This window comes from Olea europaea, chromosome 11 (genome assembly GCF_002742605.1).
Source record: "Olea europaea var. sylvestris chromosome 11, O_europaea_v1, whole genome shotgun sequence".
Lineage (NCBI taxonomy): Eukaryota > Viridiplantae > Streptophyta > Magnoliopsida > Lamiales > Oleaceae > Olea > Olea europaea.
This window is the reverse complement of record NC_036247.1, coordinates 8,871,827-8,890,162: the sequence shown is the minus strand read 5'-3', so window position 1 is coordinate 8,890,162 and position 18,336 is coordinate 8,871,827. Positions and strand designations below refer to the sequence as shown.

General features: G+C 33.6%; 1 pseudogene; it reads left to right on the top strand.

The window, feature by feature from the left end:
- The first annotated feature begins 3,210 nt into the window (after nt 1-3,210).
- Nucleotides 3,211-15,900, top strand: LOC111403256 (annotated as a pseudogene).
- The last annotated feature ends 2,436 nt before the right edge of the window (nt 15,901-18,336 follow it).

Genomic DNA, 18,336 nt, shown 5'->3' with positions numbered 1-18,336 from the left:
CCCCCCCGCCCCAATCCTTTGGTCATGGTGTATTGGTAAGTCCATGAATATCTAGTGGAATATAAAAATTCTAATTGTATCTCCCATCACCAAGTAAAATCTCGTAGATTTATAACTACTTAAACACCCTCACATCAAGAATGAATTATATCCAATTTACAATAATACACACACACACACACACACACACACATATATATATATATATATTGGTAAATGTGAAATTCTATTTATCAAAAATCATATAATAATACACCATGCATACCCGGGCAAACAACATTCAAGTGAAGATTACAAGTACTTCGAGCATGCCCGGGCGAACAAAATGAAAGATGTACAAATAATAATTGTTATGGACCCAATGCTAAAGATTCAAAATGGATTAAAACATGTGGATACAAAGAAAACATGACATTGTATATGTATGTTTTAATCCGTCTAACAATACAATCAACTTGTTTCGTAGGTTATCAAAAATCCTCATATTCCACGCTATCCATATGTGATAAATTGTAGTAGCTAGAGCCATTCTCTTGACTTTGCTTTGTCAAGTCGTTCCTCGAGCTTCGTTCTTCATCCATTTCAATGAGCTCGACAAAGTAGGCATATTACATGTGATGGCGAGCCAACCGCGAATCTGTCCCCAAATTGAGTTATTGAACGTACAAGAAAAAAACAAATGTTGTGCAATCTCTTTCGCCTCATCACAAAAGATGCAATTCCTGTCCACTTCCAAGTAGTGAAGCTTGTCTTTAGCTAGTAATTTGGACTGAACTCCCAACCAAAGGATGAACGCGTGCTTTAGAATCATTGAGGCATTCCAAACAGTAAGTGCCCAAATTGCCTTAGTATCCTTCGGCCTGAAAAATTCATAAGTTACTTGAACAGTAAATTTGTCGGCCACAACCCATTCGTCCAGCCTGTGCATTCCTATCTAAATGCACCGTCCAGGTCCCATGATGTCGTCCCTGATTTCTAGCACTTTTTTAAGTAGAGGAGAGTTGTCTTTTCTCACCATGCATTCCCAAATGTTCGTGCCACGAAAGTGCACCTGATCGATCCATTTAATCCGAAGGGTATCCTTTTTACTATGCATGTTTCGAAGTTTTTTTGAGAGTAATACAAAATTCTAGCTTTTAATCTCTAAATCTATATCCTCCATGCTTTGGTAGACAAATATTGTTCCAAGCCACCAATGGTTTTTTGGATCCCCATATGAAATTCCAACAAACTAATGACTTTGGAGGCAATTGTAGTCGGTATGGGGAATATGGATAACCAAAAGCATTCCACCCCTTGAAGAACTGATCTCACAAGCTTTGCTCTCCCTGCATATGACAAAGAAGTTGTCGACCATGCACCAATATAGTATGGAATCTAGTTAATGAAGGAATCATAAGAGCTAACCTTTAATTTCTGTGCCACAAGTAGGATGCCCAAGTAGCGAAATGGCATGGTATACTCTTTGGGATGTTTGTTAATGCAAGAATATCCTCCAACTCTTGCCCATGAACTTCCGCGGTATACAAGCTAGATTTGTCAACATTTATTTTAAGTGCTGACATATCACTAAATCTAGTTAAGCAATTCATCAAGATGCCAACTGATATAAAATCCCCTCTAGCAAATGACATCAAGTAATTCGCAAATGCCAAGCGAGTGATCCTTAGAGGTGCACATTCAGGATGGAAGTTGAATTCACTATTCTTGATAGCTCCTTTCACCATTCTAGAAAAATATTCAAGGCATGACTCAAATAGGAATGGGGAGAGAGGGTCACCTTGTTGAGACCTTTCTTTTCCTCAATGAAACCATGGATGCTCCCCAAGTGCAATAGAGTGTGTAGATGTTGTAACACATTCCATCACCCAAACAATGAAAGTAGTTGGGAATCCCAACCCTTCAAGCACCCTTCTAAGAAAATCTCAATTAATTGAGTCACAGGCCTTCTTCAATTCAATTTTAAGAAGGCATCTTGGGGCTACCTATTTACGGTTATAATGACTCAAAAGCTCTTGGTCCAAGTGAATGTTTTCTATCATGCTTCTACCCTTCACAAATGCAACTCGTGCTTGGTCAATTATGAATCTAAGCATTGGCCCCAAACGCGCGGAAAGAATTTTGGGATGGCTCGTATTCTTAATTGGCGACTTCATTCAGAATGGGTTTTCTACTCAGTGTAGTCCCTTTTCACATCATCTCATACTCGACATGATTATTGCCTGGGTGATTGTTTTTCAGATACCAGTTGTTGGAACTGTGTTGGCACTTTAAATCCAGTTTGGGCGTGCAAAGCTTCAATTATCTTGTGCATCATAATTAAAGACTTTTTTTTAGGGGATGACGAATCAATAACTTTTTCATTATAAACTATTTTTAACCCAGGAGATATTATTGGTTATGATACCATTAGTAAGCTAGTGTTTAAAATTTTCTGTTATGTACTTCTAAATTCTGATTCTATTCATAGAGAACGTTGAAGAGTATTGCAGAATACCAAATGTTGTAAAAAGGGGCAGAGTACCAAATGTTGTAAAAAGGGTTAAAATTTGCGAGTTACTGATACTTGGAGTTTCAATTATTAGATAGGTCCATTAAGATTTAGTCAACATCTTAAAATTATTGAAATTTTATGAAGTTGAATGCATAAGGATCGATTAACATTGTGGATTTATGCCTTTCATGATTGGGTTCACACAAGCTAAAATAAAAAATCACAAACTCTGTAAAATACGTTATATAAACTCAAAAGTAAATATATTAGAATTTGATTTAATTTGACATAAAAATAAAAATATAAGTTATTCTCAAAATAATTTTTTTACTTTAAAAATAAGTCCTACTCGCTGTAATGTATTTATTTTTATGCATTAATAAATTGTTATTCTCGATCTCGAAGTGATCAGCAATAAAAAAAATTAGAGTGGAATGTAAATATATGCTATTAACCATTAAAATATTCACTTTGTTACACTGACAAGAGGAATTGACAGCCTCTTTGATCGAACACTCACAATATCAATATGAGGAAGAGGTCAGTTTTTTTGGAATTTTTTATCCACGTTGGTCTTACATGCATGTGTGAGGATGTCAAAGATTCTATCAACAATTTTTGGTCAACTCAATTTAATTCTAAAATATTAGAGCCGGAGATTTGCAAGATAATACTAGCTCTTGACCATGACACGCTTATCGTTGTAAAAACTAAATTACATAAATTTACATTAGAGGTGCGCCATCGAACGATTTTTTTCCCATTCCGTACGGAAATCAGACCATGGCAATTGATCGTGGTAGTACGTCTCAAGGTCACATCACTCGCAAGAGTGTGTTATTCTCCATTTCGGTTTTAGAATTATCTAATGAATTTTTCGTTATGATGAAAAGAGATGCTGAAACACCTTTTTACGTTAATTGTTTCTTCAAAGATGAGGAAGACGAGGAAGAAATGGGGAAGTTAAAAGTGTTACTGGTGGGTGCACCCGGAAGTGGAAAATCCACCTTCTGTGATCACGTTATGAGGACTTGTCCCCGGCCCTGGGCTCGTATTTGCCAGGTAGATTTACATGGACACCGGCTGTTTTGTTGAAATGGGTGAGGTTTGATTTTTATATCAAGTGGAGTGGATGTGTATATTGTTGAATTGCTTTGACAGGTTCACCGTCTTCATTTTTATCATTCGTGCTATAATTTTGTTAGTATATATGAGTTTTATGGACTATGCCGCTAGTTCAGTGAATTGTTTTTTATTGAATTTAACTGCCATTATAACGCCTTATACAAAAGCTAATTTAGTTGCTTTTAGTCGATTTTGATAATCATTTTTTAGGGTTATATTTATGTACAGTCCATATAAAACCCAGTCCTTTTTAGCAGGACATTTAGATTTCTATTTCATGTTTTATTGGAGGTGAAAAATTCTTTTTTGTTGACACTGTTTGAGATGTCTCTCTTGTTGGCTTAGTAAATCCTACTTTTCGTTTTATTTGTAATTCAGGACACCATCAATAATGGCAAGGCTGGGACAAAAATTCAGTGTCTAACCAGTGGAGGAAGTTCATTAAAGGAGTAAAAGTGTTTTTTATAGACAGTAGACAGATGCAATCTTGACAGAGAGCAGCGTGCAGAATTTTTTAAGCTTGGTGGCTCACAAGTTGAGAAGCATGCTGTGGTGCTTGATCTTCCTGCCAAGTTTTGTATTTCTCGGTCAGTGAAGCGCATTGGGTATGAGGGTAACTTACAAGGTGGGAAAGCTGCTGCTGTTGTGAAGAGAAAAAATTGCCTAAGTTGGATGAAGGGTTCACTTGAATTACATTCTGTGAGGATGAAAAAGAGGTCCAAGAAACTGTATTGACGTGTAATGCACTTGGTCCCTCAGATTCCCTTCCTTCTGGCTGTTTTGGCTCGAAAAATGCAAATGCCAAAATACAACTTGGAATTATGAAATTTATGAAAAAGGTGGATTCACCAGGTGACGCCAGATCTTAGGCAAATGTCTCTCAGAAATGTGTCTATAATAAAGCCTCCAAGGAGAAAGACCCTGGAATTGTGGGAACTTAAAATATTTCTGTTCAATTGGGTCATGCTTGTGAGGTTGTGAAAGGTCGTGACAAAGTTATAATGACCTCTTTTGCTGGTGGCGGTGTTTCAGACAATATTTCCACTTTGGCATTTCCGTCTATTTCTACAGCTGACTTCCAATTCAATCTGGAAAAGGCATTTGATATTATTGTTGGAAAAGTTGAGGAGTTTATAAGATTGGAAAGGCTAGGCTTGTTTTGGTACATTTGTCTCAACGATCAAAAATATTGTCTCTGCTTAGGGCTAAAGCTGCAAAAATGAATATTTTCTAATAAGTTCTTCACAGTTGTGGGAGATATAACTCGATTCCATTCTGCTGAAGGTTTAAACTGCAATGTAATGACTATTGTTGCCAATTGGTGAGTTAATTTATTGAACAAACGCTGAGCATTTTTCGTTTTCTGAAAATCTAATAGCTTGTCTACTATTAGTTTCCTTCTATACTTGTTACTCCTGTTGTAATGGTTTGTGCCAATAACTCATCTCAATTATTTGTGTCTCCTACCTTTTTTTCTTTTTCAAAGAAACTGAGAGTGATGGTGCTGTGGAGGTGTTATAAAACATGTAAGCATGTTTTATAGAAATGATATATTGGAACACTTGGAAGAAAGCAATAGGAATTCAGTATATGAAGTAATGAGTCCTCATATATGCTTGCCTTATGAGCATGGAATAAAAAATGTGTTATATAAGCAAGATTTGTGGAAATTTTATTGTAAGCTTTAAAATATGCAAGACCATGATCCAAAAACCACTTGTGGTGGACTATTGATGCTTACAGTTTGTTGCAGCGTCCTAGAGATCAATGCAACTAAACTGAGTTTGGAATCTATCTGTTTCATCCGTCAGATACATGAATTATCTTCAAAGAGAAAATGTGGAAGAGATTTAGAAAAAATGGAGGATAGCAGATCATTCCATATAGCTGTAAGAGGAGTAGAAACATCAATTGATCACTCTCCATTATTGTTAAATGTCTACCTTTACATAGTAAGCAGAATGAAGAAGAGCTTTACAGTCTCAAGATGATTACTACCTTTATATGTTAATATTGGATTCTGTCTTGCATGGATGCCAGGAAATAAGACGTAGTACAAGCCAGTTGGAACTTATTTAATGTGGTAGAAATTACTAATAGAAGCCCAATGTGGAACTTATTTACTGTGGTAGAAATTACTAATAGAAGCCCAATGGCCATGGTGTGAAGAGGTCTCATGCACAGTCAAAAGCCTTGGAATGACATATACTTCCCCCCAGTCACCCCTTCTATTTACTGTTTGACTTGCCAACTTAGTTTTGTGACGTCTCTTAAGAACAGTGCTTGCTGTCAGTTCAGTCTCTTCCCTTTTATAAGATCTGAATTTTTTTTTTCCAATTCTGTATTTATATGCCACGTTTGCATTTCAGGAAGATCATCTGAGAGCAAACTTTGTGTAGGAGAATTAAACCTGGATGTGGAGGCATAAATGCTGCAATCTTTAGTGCTGCAGGTCCTGCACTAGAAAACACAACCAAGGAAAGGGCAGGATCACTTAAGCCTGGAAAAGCTGTAATGGTCCTGCTTCCTCCAACTTCTCCATTGTTTAATAGGGAGGGCGTAACGCATGTCATACATGTTTTAGGATCAAATATGAATCCTCAGAGATCTAACTGACTCAACGACGACTATGTCCAGGGCTGTGAGGTACTTCGTGAAGCTTACTCATCCCTTTTTGAAGGGTTTGCATCCATAGTGAGGTCTCATGGAGGGTCCTCCAAGGGAAGCAGTGGAAGATCGCTAGAATCACAGACATGCCCTGCAAATGGTGATCAGAGGGTCATGAGGGAAGCCATCCATGAATCAGATGTAAACAAAAAATATAAAGGATTTCAGACACACCTTATCCCTAGTGTTAGAAATTATCTAAATCGAAAAGAATACCCAGATAAGGAAGATGGTGGAGGCAAGACTAGCCCCTGGGGCTCGTGGGCTCGGTCTCTTTACAATATTGCAATGCATCCTGACAAGCATAAGAATGCCGTGATAGAAATATTGGGTGATGATGTGGTTCTGAATGATTTGTATCCAAAGGTCTTTCAGATCCCTTTATCACACACATACAGACTCACTTTGGCACATACACACAAAAGAGAAATAAATGATTTAGTGTTAACACTTGTCTTTTTTCTTCATGCAGTTTCAGAAGCATCTCTTGGTGTTGGCAAGAGGTGAAGGTCTAGACCATCTTGCAGATGTAAGCAGAGAACACTTCTCATTGCTAAAGACAATGCAAGCTATTGGGTTGAAGTGGACTGAAAAGTTTCTTGAAGAAAATAAATCTTTGGCATTCTATCTTGGTTATCAGTAAGTTCTGATAGACCGTAGAGTGCTTTTTTTTGTTTTATGTTATTTTTAAATTCACTTATATACATAGTGTTAGGACTAACTTGTGATGCCGGATAAAAAGGATTCCAGCAGAAAAGAAGTAGAATTACAGAACTTCTGCAAGAAGGAAAAGAGAAGAGGAAGAGAAGAAGAAAACGGCAGCAGGGGGAAAGAAATCTGAAGAAGAAGAGGAAGTTAGAGAGAAAGGGGAAGGAAAACATGAGGCACAAGCATATCATTCATTCATCGTTCCTCAACCGTCCTTTTGGAAAAGCAATACAGGCACATAAATAAAAAAAATTAAACCTATTGGTTATGGGGCTTGGACCAGCCCATTAATACAAGTCCAATGAGATAAAACATAAATAGTAGTCCAAAACATAGATAAGAGTCCAAACAAGTGATGTCCTCATCAACTCTCCCAGGGTGAGAGAAAAACTCGACTCTGTCGAGTGGTTGAACTTCTACCAAGACGGACGATCTTTCGTAAGAATCAAAAATCGAAACTCAAGCTTGATCCAGAGTTGTTGTAGCTTTTCTTTGACAATCCATGTGCAGTCAAAATCAGGCCAATTTACCCAACAAGCAAGGAAGCTTCGAATCTCTCTATCATTGATCAACACAATTTGTTCATCTAAAATAACATCAATTTTATCTTTGTGTGCTGTGATAGAAGGGATTGAAGTAGATATAGTAAAAGATTCAGTGTAGGAGTTCCCATGTGGAGGTAGAAACGGATCAACAGAGGGGTTAAAATAGCATTTGTAAGTGACGAAGTCTTTAACAATTAAAATAGAATGGTGGTCAAGATGTGATAAAAGATCAATGACACATGCATTTACACCAACATGCTTTAAAATTTTATAAGGACTAGCACTACGGGCTTGCAGTATAACATAATCCCCAATGTTAAATTCAAAATGTTTATGCCAATCAACTCGAAATTTATATAATGCATTACTTGTGTCAAGTTGTTTATTGATCTCAGTATGTAAGTCATGATGATGATATACAAATGCTCCAACTGACAACGACACACTAGCATGCAGGGACATCGGAATAAGATCTAATGATCGCTTAGACTTGTAACTATGAACAACTTCAAATGGATTTAGACCTAGAGATCGATTCACAGAATTGTTATATGCAGTTTCAACAGTTGGGGGGATCAAGTCCCTATTCCCAAGATTTTTTTGGACTAGAGACTTGAATAAATTGTTAGGACTTTGGTTAACGACTTCATTTTGACCGTCAGTCTAAGGTTGGTTTGTAGTGGTGGATTTCAATTTAGTGCTAACCATAGGCGACTGAGTTCTCCAAAAGTGACTAGTGAAATGATGGGATATAGTATCTAGAGTCTCAGGAAGAGTCTGGATGCCACCCAAGGAGGTGTCCTTACTATCATCATCAAAATTTTCAAGTTTAGGTTCATATATTAAATCTTCTAACGACTCTTCTATTACATTATTTCGTTCTTCTATGACTAAGGCTCGGTTAGGACATTTGGAAGAGATGTGGCCAAAGTCTTTACAGCTGATACACATAGCAAGTGAGAAGAAGTCCTTGGAGTTTCAACAGTTTTACCCTTATTTTCTAAGATTGGAGGAACATTAGATGGGGGAAGTCCTAGAAGGGACTTAACGGAAGGAAGTGGAGCTAATGAAATAGAAGAATGGTTGTCAATACGTCTTCTATATGGAGAAGGGGGCCATGGACTATCATGACCTTTACACTTATTTTTCCAAATGAGAAGAACACTAGACAGGGAAGGCTCTATGACAGACTTATGTTGAGGTGACGCTAATGACATGGGTGAACGATGGTGATCGCGCTTTTCATATGGAGTACTAATAGTCAACTCATATCTCTTGCTAAAGAATAAGCGTGATCAAGAGTAGTGACACCTCGAAAGAAATGCTCACGCCTAAGATTATCTCTTAGACTTTGGCTAAACCTACTCAAAGTCGTGGTCTCATCCTCAATGACATGACATTTGGTTCGAAATTCCTCAAATTGTACAATATACTCAGTTACTAACCTATTCCCTTGTTTAAGAGCAGTCCATTGAGTAAAAGCTTCAAAATCTAAGCAACCATCAAAATTAGGAGTATCTAATTTAATGTCTCTAAAGAAACTCTCCTTATGACAAGAAAGTGAATGAGTACCGTGACGATTACAACCTCGTTCTCTCTCACGAACCTGATCCCTATCCCTACGATCGTGTCGAAAGCATTTTTGATCACTCTGTCGATGATGATATTGTCTATTATGGATCACTTTAGATTTATGAACGTAAGTCGAATGAGGGATTTGCTTAAAATTGCTCATTTTAGCATCTAGGTTCTTTCTTTCCTCACGAGTAGCAGCTATATCAGATTGGACAGTCGCTAATTGAGTCTGAAGTTGTTATTGATTAGTGACAGGTTGGGCTAATTATCGTGATAGTGCATCCAATTGAAAAGGATCCATGGTCAAAGTATTAGCACTATGGATGACAAGATAACCACCCTCAATTGCATGTAATGCAGTAACGACTAAATGCAATGTATGAGGAGATCAATGAATAATAATTGCACAAAAAGACAGTATAGACTTGAGCAGTTAAGAATTTATTTATTTTTTTGTAGGATTATGTAGATCGTAATAAGGCAAGCTAATATTGCCGATCTATGTCAAATACCAAAGCACGGGTCAAATACTAGTCAACAACATAATGACGTAAAAGGTTAAAAGTGAAAAGTGAACAAGACAATAGTTTGAATGGGTCTAGGGTGTCGGTTACGTGAATTTTAGATAAAAGTGAGGAATTTCGCAGCACAAAGAAATTAATCAATGTAATTTTAAAATGAACAATAATATAAACCAAAGATAGATAAAATAGTAACTTTCCTCGTTTGTGGAGACGGTGTGTTGATTCATTGAGATGCCAAGACAGAAAATTCTCGTGTTTGTTGAGACGCGATACTGATCAGTCAAACTAAAATATACATGCAAAACAATGTTAGGAAATTCTCGATTTTTTTTTTTTTGGTTTCTTTTCTTTTCTCTTTTTTTCACCCTTTTTTTGTTTTTTTTTTAATTTCTTTTCCTTCACTTTTTTTTTCTAAAATTAAATTACACTTTTATATAAACATAGACAAACAGAGGTATAAATTGAGACCCAAATTATACGCTACCGACACAATAAGAGCCCAATAGTAACGGTGCAAATACAATTGATGTAGAGAAAAAAAATAGAGATCGACTTCCATTTGCTCCAAAATTTGGGGCCCACTCCTTCTGCTGTCTTCTTAGGTCGTCGGTCAAAGGCGGTCGACGATTGATTGACAGTAGGTTGGGCTTAGAGAGGCAGTCGACGATGGTGGATTCTACCACCGTGAAGTGGTGGTTGAGACGGTGGCTTAAAATTGGGGGTGTAGGATGTTGCAGAGATTCAAACAGATGTAAAGGATGCAGTGACTAGTGATTTTGGGGAATGGGTTTTGTGATCTTGACTGGTGGCGGTTTGTAATGAGCCGATTGTGGTGTTGAGTATGTGACTTCGCACAATAAATTGTGAAATTTTAGTGGTGACAGGTCATGCGGTTGAGGGATCTATTGATTATGGGCGGTTATTGCTTGATGGGGGTTGTAGTTGGTGGAGGAAGTTTCGGGTGTTGAGTGAATTTCGGGTGGTTTGTGGGTGTGGAATGACGTGGTGGTTTCCCTAGCAGTACTGTTGAACCGGAGAAGGGAGTTGCAGCAGCAGGTGATGGATATACTTGTTGTATGTATGGATTGGATGAAGAAATATTACACCAAGTTTAGCTCTGATACCACTTTGATGCCGAATAAAATGGATTCCAACAGAAAATAAGCAGAATTACAGAACTTCTGCAAAGGAAAAGAGAAGAGGAAGAGAAGAAGAAAACAGAAGCAGGGGGAAAGAAACTCGGAGAAGAAGGGGAAGTTAGAGAGAAAGGGGGAGGAAAACCTGAGGTACAAACATATCATTCATTCATTGTTCCTCAACCGTCCTTTTGGAAAAGCAATACAAGCACATAAATAAAAAAAATTAAACCTAATGGTTGTGGGGCTTGGGTCAACCCATTAATACAAACCTAATGAAATAAAACATAAATAGTAGTTCAAAACATAGAAAGAACCCAAACAAGTGATGTCCTCATCAACTTACCTTGGCCAAACTTAGTTGACCACTTAGGAGTGAATCTTGCATTAGACATCTATAGTATGAACCAGGGAATGACATATAAGAATACATTGAACAGGAGCATTTTATGACATACTAGTCTTTGACACGTACGTTGCACGAGTTTTGCATTTATTGTATTTTTATTATCGTCAAAATTGTAGATTTTTCAAAACTGGTTGAAGATTCGAAGTATTTGGTAAAGTCTAATCGTTTGGTTCATTACATTATCGCAGAATGTATGGAGATTTCTTTTTCGGTTTTCATTTTTTCCTTATGTATTTATTTTTTATTTGTTTTGTTCATATTATAAATATATTTTTTAGATTTAAAATCCTTTTTAATTCTTTTTTCTTTATGAAAAAACTTAATTTTTTCAATTTTGATTAAATTATATTTATATGTTCTTTATTTAATTTTCGCAACATTCTTTTGTTTTATTTGTTTTGTTTTTATTATACATTTTTTGAAGATTGTTTAAAAAAAAATCTTCATATTATAAATAATTTTTTATTTAAAATTCTTTTCGTTCTATGATTCAAATTCTTTTTTCTTCATATTATAAAAAAACTAAATGATTAAACAAATTAAAGATATTAGGGTCAAAATTGCAGATTTTTCAAAACTGGTAGAAGATTTGAAGTATTTGGTGAAATCCAATCGTTTGGTTCATTGGATTATCGCAGGATGCATGGAGATTTCTTTTTCATTTTTTTTCCCTCATTTATTTATTTTTTATTTCTTTTGTTCATATTATGAATATTTTTTTCGATTTAAAATCATTTTTAACTCTTTTTTCTTTATGAAAAAACTTAATTTTTTTCAATTTTAATTAAATAATATTTATATGTTCTTTATTTAATTTTCACAACATTCTTTTGTTCAATTTATTTTGTTTTTATTATATATTTTTTGAAGATTGTTTTTAAAAAAAAATTCTTCATATTATAAATAATTTTTTGTTCAATTTAAAATTCTTTTTGTTCTATGATTAAAATTATTTTTTCTTTATATTATAAAAAAACTAAATGATTTAACAAATTAAAAGAGAAAAAAAATTGCAGGAAAAAAAAAGTTATTATAAATTTTTTTTAATTAAATTGAAATAATTAAAAATAAATTTTATTTAATTAAAATTTATAAAATGAAAAGAATTTTAAATCGAAAAATAAATTATTTATAATACGAAGTAATTTTTTTTAAAAAATATAATAAAAATAAAACAAATTAAAAAAAAGTTATAAAAATTAAATAAAGAATATATAAATATTATTTAATTAAAAATAAACAAAATTAAACTTTATCATAACAAAAAAAAAAATTAAACAGAATTCACTCTCCTTTCAAATGTGAGAATTCAAACTCTCAAAAGGAGAGATTTTCTTTATTTTTCTTCGTGAATGGAGGAGAAAATTTTGTTTTTCTTATTTATTTTTTTAAATTTTTTTCATATTATAAATAAATTTTTTTCTATTTAAAACTATTTTTAATTCTTTGTTCTTTATGATTAAACTTAATTTTTCAATTTTAATTAAATTATATATATATATATTCTTTATTTAATTTTTGTAACTTTGTTTTCTTATATATTTTTTGAAAATTGTTTTGAAATTTCTTTTTTCTTCATATTATAAGCGAAGATTTTTTTATTCGATTTAAAATTCTTTTCGTTTTATGATACAACGTAATTTGTTCAATTTCAGTTAAATAATATTTATTTCAATTTAACTAAAAAAACTTTATAATAACCTTTTTTCATTTTTTTAATTTTTGCCTGCAATTTTTTTTTTTTTGGTTCTTTAATTTTGTAAATCATTTAATTTCTTTAATTCTTAAAAGTCTTAGAAGATTAGAACATCAAATTAAAAATAATCTATAGCTAAAACGAATTATTCCAAAGGACAAAAATGACCCACCTATTAAGAGGCAGAGGAGAAGAAAGGACAGTATTTTCACATAACCCACATATTATCACACTCAGCAAATATATAGAGACCTCACCTGACGGTCTACTCTTAGTTTCTTGGAACGAATCTTGCAAGAAAGGGTTACAGCCTCAGTCCCCAATGGGGTTACTTTTTAGCTGTCTTTCACAGTAAAACTTCATCAACTAAATGTATTTTCTAAGCTTTCTTTTATTCCCAATATAAACACTTTCCATTCTTATTGAACAATCAAAATTTTCCATAACCGTTTATTTGTAGTCCTTCCCTTCACATGAATATATAACTGAAGAATGAGAATTTGCTAAAATATTTTATATTTAGTGAGCGACATTATATACCACCTAACGTTCGAAATAAGAAACCTCTTTTTGAGCTAGTACAGAAATTCGTTACAATGAAACTGGTGTCAAACTTTTCAAACATGCTTATAATATGAGTAATTCTTTCAATCACCTACACCTTAACTATTAGTTCAACTACAAATCTGTTAACACCAAATATTTCTTTAACTACAATAAAACACTATACACATAATTACCTAAAGTACAATTGTTCAAGCATAAAAATAAAATAAAATCAGAAGCTAAAATTATGAATAATGTACAGTAAAAACGAATTATTTGCAAAAGAAAAAGCACCCTCAAACAAAGGAAAAATGAAATTAACATACCTGAAGTCGATAATCTTCAATTTGTACGTTAATCCGCTTTTTCTGTCTGCAACTTTCACAAAAGTCCAAACAAAGTCAAAAAGAAAGAATGAAAACTTCAAAGTGGACACGAACACAATGAAACAAAAAGAATAAAGAATAAAAATAAAAAATTATAAATGAACAAACTCGAGGTCCTCAGAGCCCAACTTCTGGCGAAATTTTGTGGTATTTTGGTAACAATTTATTAAATTCTGGAAAAAGAAAAAGAAAAAGAAAAAGCTGGAAGATTCACGATAAAAAATACAAAAGAACATACCTAAACTCCAATTTTTTCTAAGATTTCACAGTATTTTGAGAGCGATTTGTTAAATCTCAAAAAAAAAAAAATTCAAGATTTAGCAGTAAAATATACATCAGAAGAAATTAAAGATTTAAAGATTGGGTATGCAGATAATCATCTCAATTGTGCATAAAGTTGTTGGGTATTTTTGGAACAATCGAGAGAGGGAGATTGAAATTAAGGTTAAAGACCAAGAGAAATCAGTATCGAAGCAACGCAGAGTAAGAGTGAAATTAGGGTTAAGTGCAAAAAAAAAAAAAAATTGTATTTTAAACGAAAAGAATTAAGAAGAATTTTAAATCGAAAAAAATATAATAAAAACAAAATAAAAGAAAGTTACAAAAATTAAATAAAGAATATATAAATATTATTTAGTTAAAATTGAAAATTTAAGTTTTATTATGAAGAGAAAAGAGTTAAAAGGAAATTTAAACTATATATATATAATGTAAAAAAAAAAAAAAAACTCCATGCACGAAGACTTTTAGTTGAGAATTTTTTTTTTTTTTTTTTGCTGTGTAGTCTTACGTTTTAAATAATTTTTTTTTCAATTTAAAATTCTTTTTAATTCTTTTCTCTTCAAATTTTTTACTTACAAGTAATTTTTTGTAAAATATTTTCTATCTTATATTATCTTTTTTTTTTTTTTTTAATTTTTTTGTATATAAAAGTGATTTTTTTCCTTATATCCCTACTATATATGTCTGTATAAGAGTGGTTGAACTTGAGCACGGAGTGGTGGGAGGTATGAAAATTGCGTGTTGCAATATTTTCTTACAGTATAAGAAAATATATATCAAGTAAAACAAACGATGTCGTTTTGCTCCCCCACTTAAAAAAATAAAAAATAAGTTAAAGTGAGACTAAATGGATTAAGTCACTGCTGCTTTCTACACTAACTTCACATTCTCCTTTCTATAAAGTAGGGATATGCTAGAGAAGATGATATGGTTACAGATATTCAGAGGTCTGCAGAATTAGGGGATAAATGATAGAAGTATTGACTTTGGCCTCAAAGGAACTTGTTTAACCTGGTGTCTTTATACCTCAAAGGTAGTTGATATGAAGAATAATTAAGTTTTTGCTATCAGCTGTTGCAAACAGATACCTCAATCTTAGCTATCATCCATAGAAGTTCATTTTCCAATACAAAAACCTGTCTACTATGGTTAGGCCACAGCTTATTTCGTTCTGCTTCAAGTTAAGGCCTTAAATGCAACTGAAGGAGCTTAGCTTATTTAGATAGCTGAAAGTATTTCTTAGAAAACGAGGGTTAGATTTTCGAGTTGGTTTGTTCACCCAATCAAATTCTTTTATGCTAATTGGTTGAATCATTACCTCAGTTGCAGCAAGCAATGCTTATTATTTTTTTTTCCCTCTCCATATTTTCTTATTGCAAGTAGTGTATTGTTCAACTTCTGTTTGACGAAATGAATTGTCTCTTCTTATAGGCCCCTTGAATGTGACAAAGCCAAGATTTTGACTCGAAGCATCTCAAGAATAAGAAGCATTGGAACGCATTTAATGCCCCATTCTTCTGGGACCCAGTGAATGTAATACAGGAAATCAGCGAATATGGCAAGGTCATGTCAAAAAGTGAAGACAATTTCCTGTCGATGGAGTTGAGGTGTCAAAGTGCACATCCTAACATACCTCGCATTAGATCACATATCAGCTCTTGTCGAGCCATGTTTCCTGCTGCTCTGCTACAAAATGGTCGTCTTGTTTTCTTGACAAGCGAAGATGGTACGGTTAAATAGTTGTTCCCTTTGTCATATTCGTTCTCAAGTATAAATAACACACTCAACTCAAAAGTCTCTTCTGCTACTTAATATGATTTTATGAACTATGCTAAAGACACCCTACGCATTTTAATGTTTGGCTGATTTTGTTATCTTTCAATACATCTTTGACATTCCAACACATTACCTTTTTTTAGAGCTTATCCAATACTTCAAAAAAATCTGCTACATGAGCAAAATAAGCCAATGATAGGGAAAAAATGGAAATTCTCTGCGGTGCAATCCAATAGGGATTTTATGAAAAACAGGCATTTCCTTTTACGTCCGATACCCTTTCGACAAGATTTATATTTTCTATGCAAATTTTGCCATTGTTTGAGCTCCATCTCGAGGGGAAAAAATATATTTTTGAACAATATATTGATGGAAAATGTGTGGTTAAAAAATAAAGAAAAGTTGTGGATTTATGTATAATATTATTTTATTAAAAATGTGTAGTTGAAATAATGTCAAAATACTGCTTAAAAATGTATTTTTTTTTTATTTTTTTATTTTTTTGTTCATTGAATAGGGATCAAACAAGAGCTTAGACTTATTTTGTTTTTATTTTATGAAAATTTGAGGACTTTCAGCCAACATTCTTGGATTGTAAATAGATCCTCTCAGATATAAAAAAATGTATTGTTTCCTTCATGCCGACGGCTGACACAAATAAGAAAATGAATATTATATAGAAGTCACTGGAAAAGTCCATCTAATGAAGCGGGGACACTGCGTCATTTGACACCTTTTTGTTACACTTGTCATTCTACGCTTTTCTTGTGATTCAACATTTCAACCTTAATTATTGGGCCCGACAGACTGACGAACCTTAATTATTGGTATAAACGGACGAAATAATAGTCACCAGAAAGTGATGTCAACCATAAATTTCGGACCGCAAGTGGAAAAGGTTGCCTTGGCTATGCTACATCGTAAAGAGGTATCAGATTCCATTAAATTTTAACGATCGAATCTAAAATTCAAAAAATTAGCAAATGAATTTTAAAATTTGTCTGTTCAAAAGAGCCACTATCTTACTGGGACATATTAAAGGATATAATTTCACATTGAATAAAGATGAAAATATGGACCAATTTATAAAGTTTTGAACTACTTCTCTTAAAAATATTGATTTTTTAAGATGAAATTTCAAATCTTAACACGATATTTCTTTTTCTTTAGTTATGCTCAACGTCAATTTTTTTTCTTAGTAGCACGTCAACAGAAAAAATGAATAAAATTCATCTGAACCTTGATAATTTCAGGTACTGGAGAACATGAGGACCGTAAATTTCGGACCTCAAGTGAAAAGGTTGTGTTGGCCATGTTACATCCTATAGAGTGTGAAACGCGTCTTATATCGGTGACCAAGACCATGTTGCCTAATCTCTTTTTCAAAAGTTAGATATATTTCTTTTTCTTTAGCTATTCTCAACGTCAATTTCACATCAACAGAAAAAAAAAAAATGAATAAATTCATCCGAACCTTGGTAATTTCAAGTACTAGAGAACGTAAGGACAATGAAAATAGCTAAATATCTTAAGCGTAAAATGTGTAAAAAGTAAATAGTTGAATGATAAATAACTACAGTGTTACATAATAAAATGACGGAAAATACAATATTTAAAAATAATATTGAGAATGATCAGAAAAGTGGAACAAGATCAGATCTAATTTGATTATTATGAACAAACCTGAATTTCGATATAGAGGATGAATAACTATTTTGATTTTGTTAACACGTCAATTTTAGGAGTTACAAAACCCTAAGTCGAGCAATTCCTCGACCTTGGCTTAGAGCCTAGTAGCCTTATTGTTCATGGTTGAAAATCAAAGAAGCTTGCTTCAACTTGTTCCACCAGACATAGGATGGAATTGGGGCCATAAACTTGTTGCTCGAGGCATATTTTAATGGTGCAAAGGACAATGGTGAGATACACTCAGTCTTGTTGGCAGTCGCAGTGTGAATGTTCGATTCTTGAAACATGGATTGAGACTCTTTTTAAGCACCAGTGTACAGACAGTTCTTGTTCCTTGACCTGTTGAGGCCCATTTCGCGATTAATCTCTCTCACGATGCTCCAGAGAAGGGGTGGTGAAAAATTCTTAAGGTTGGGTTTCAGTTATATGCTGATGAAGTTGTGTATCCTAATCTATTTATCATGTGGACGACAACACTTCTAACTAAAAAACAAGAAAGGAACCAATTTTGACTGAAAAACGCAAAGTTATTTTCAAAACAAGCACGTCTCTCATATCAACCAAGTAAATATCGCGTTGGCATTACTGTTACCTCCTGAAGAAAGTGGAAGGAGCTTTAGATTGATGAACAAGCCATTCACGCCTAATATCTGAATAAAATCTATCAACGAGAGTCTCAAGTGGATTGCAATTAAAATATCTTTTTCTAAAGTAGGTTCCAAAAAACACATTCTTCAACAAGTTCCATCATCGTGTCACAAGCCTTTCACCAAAAAGA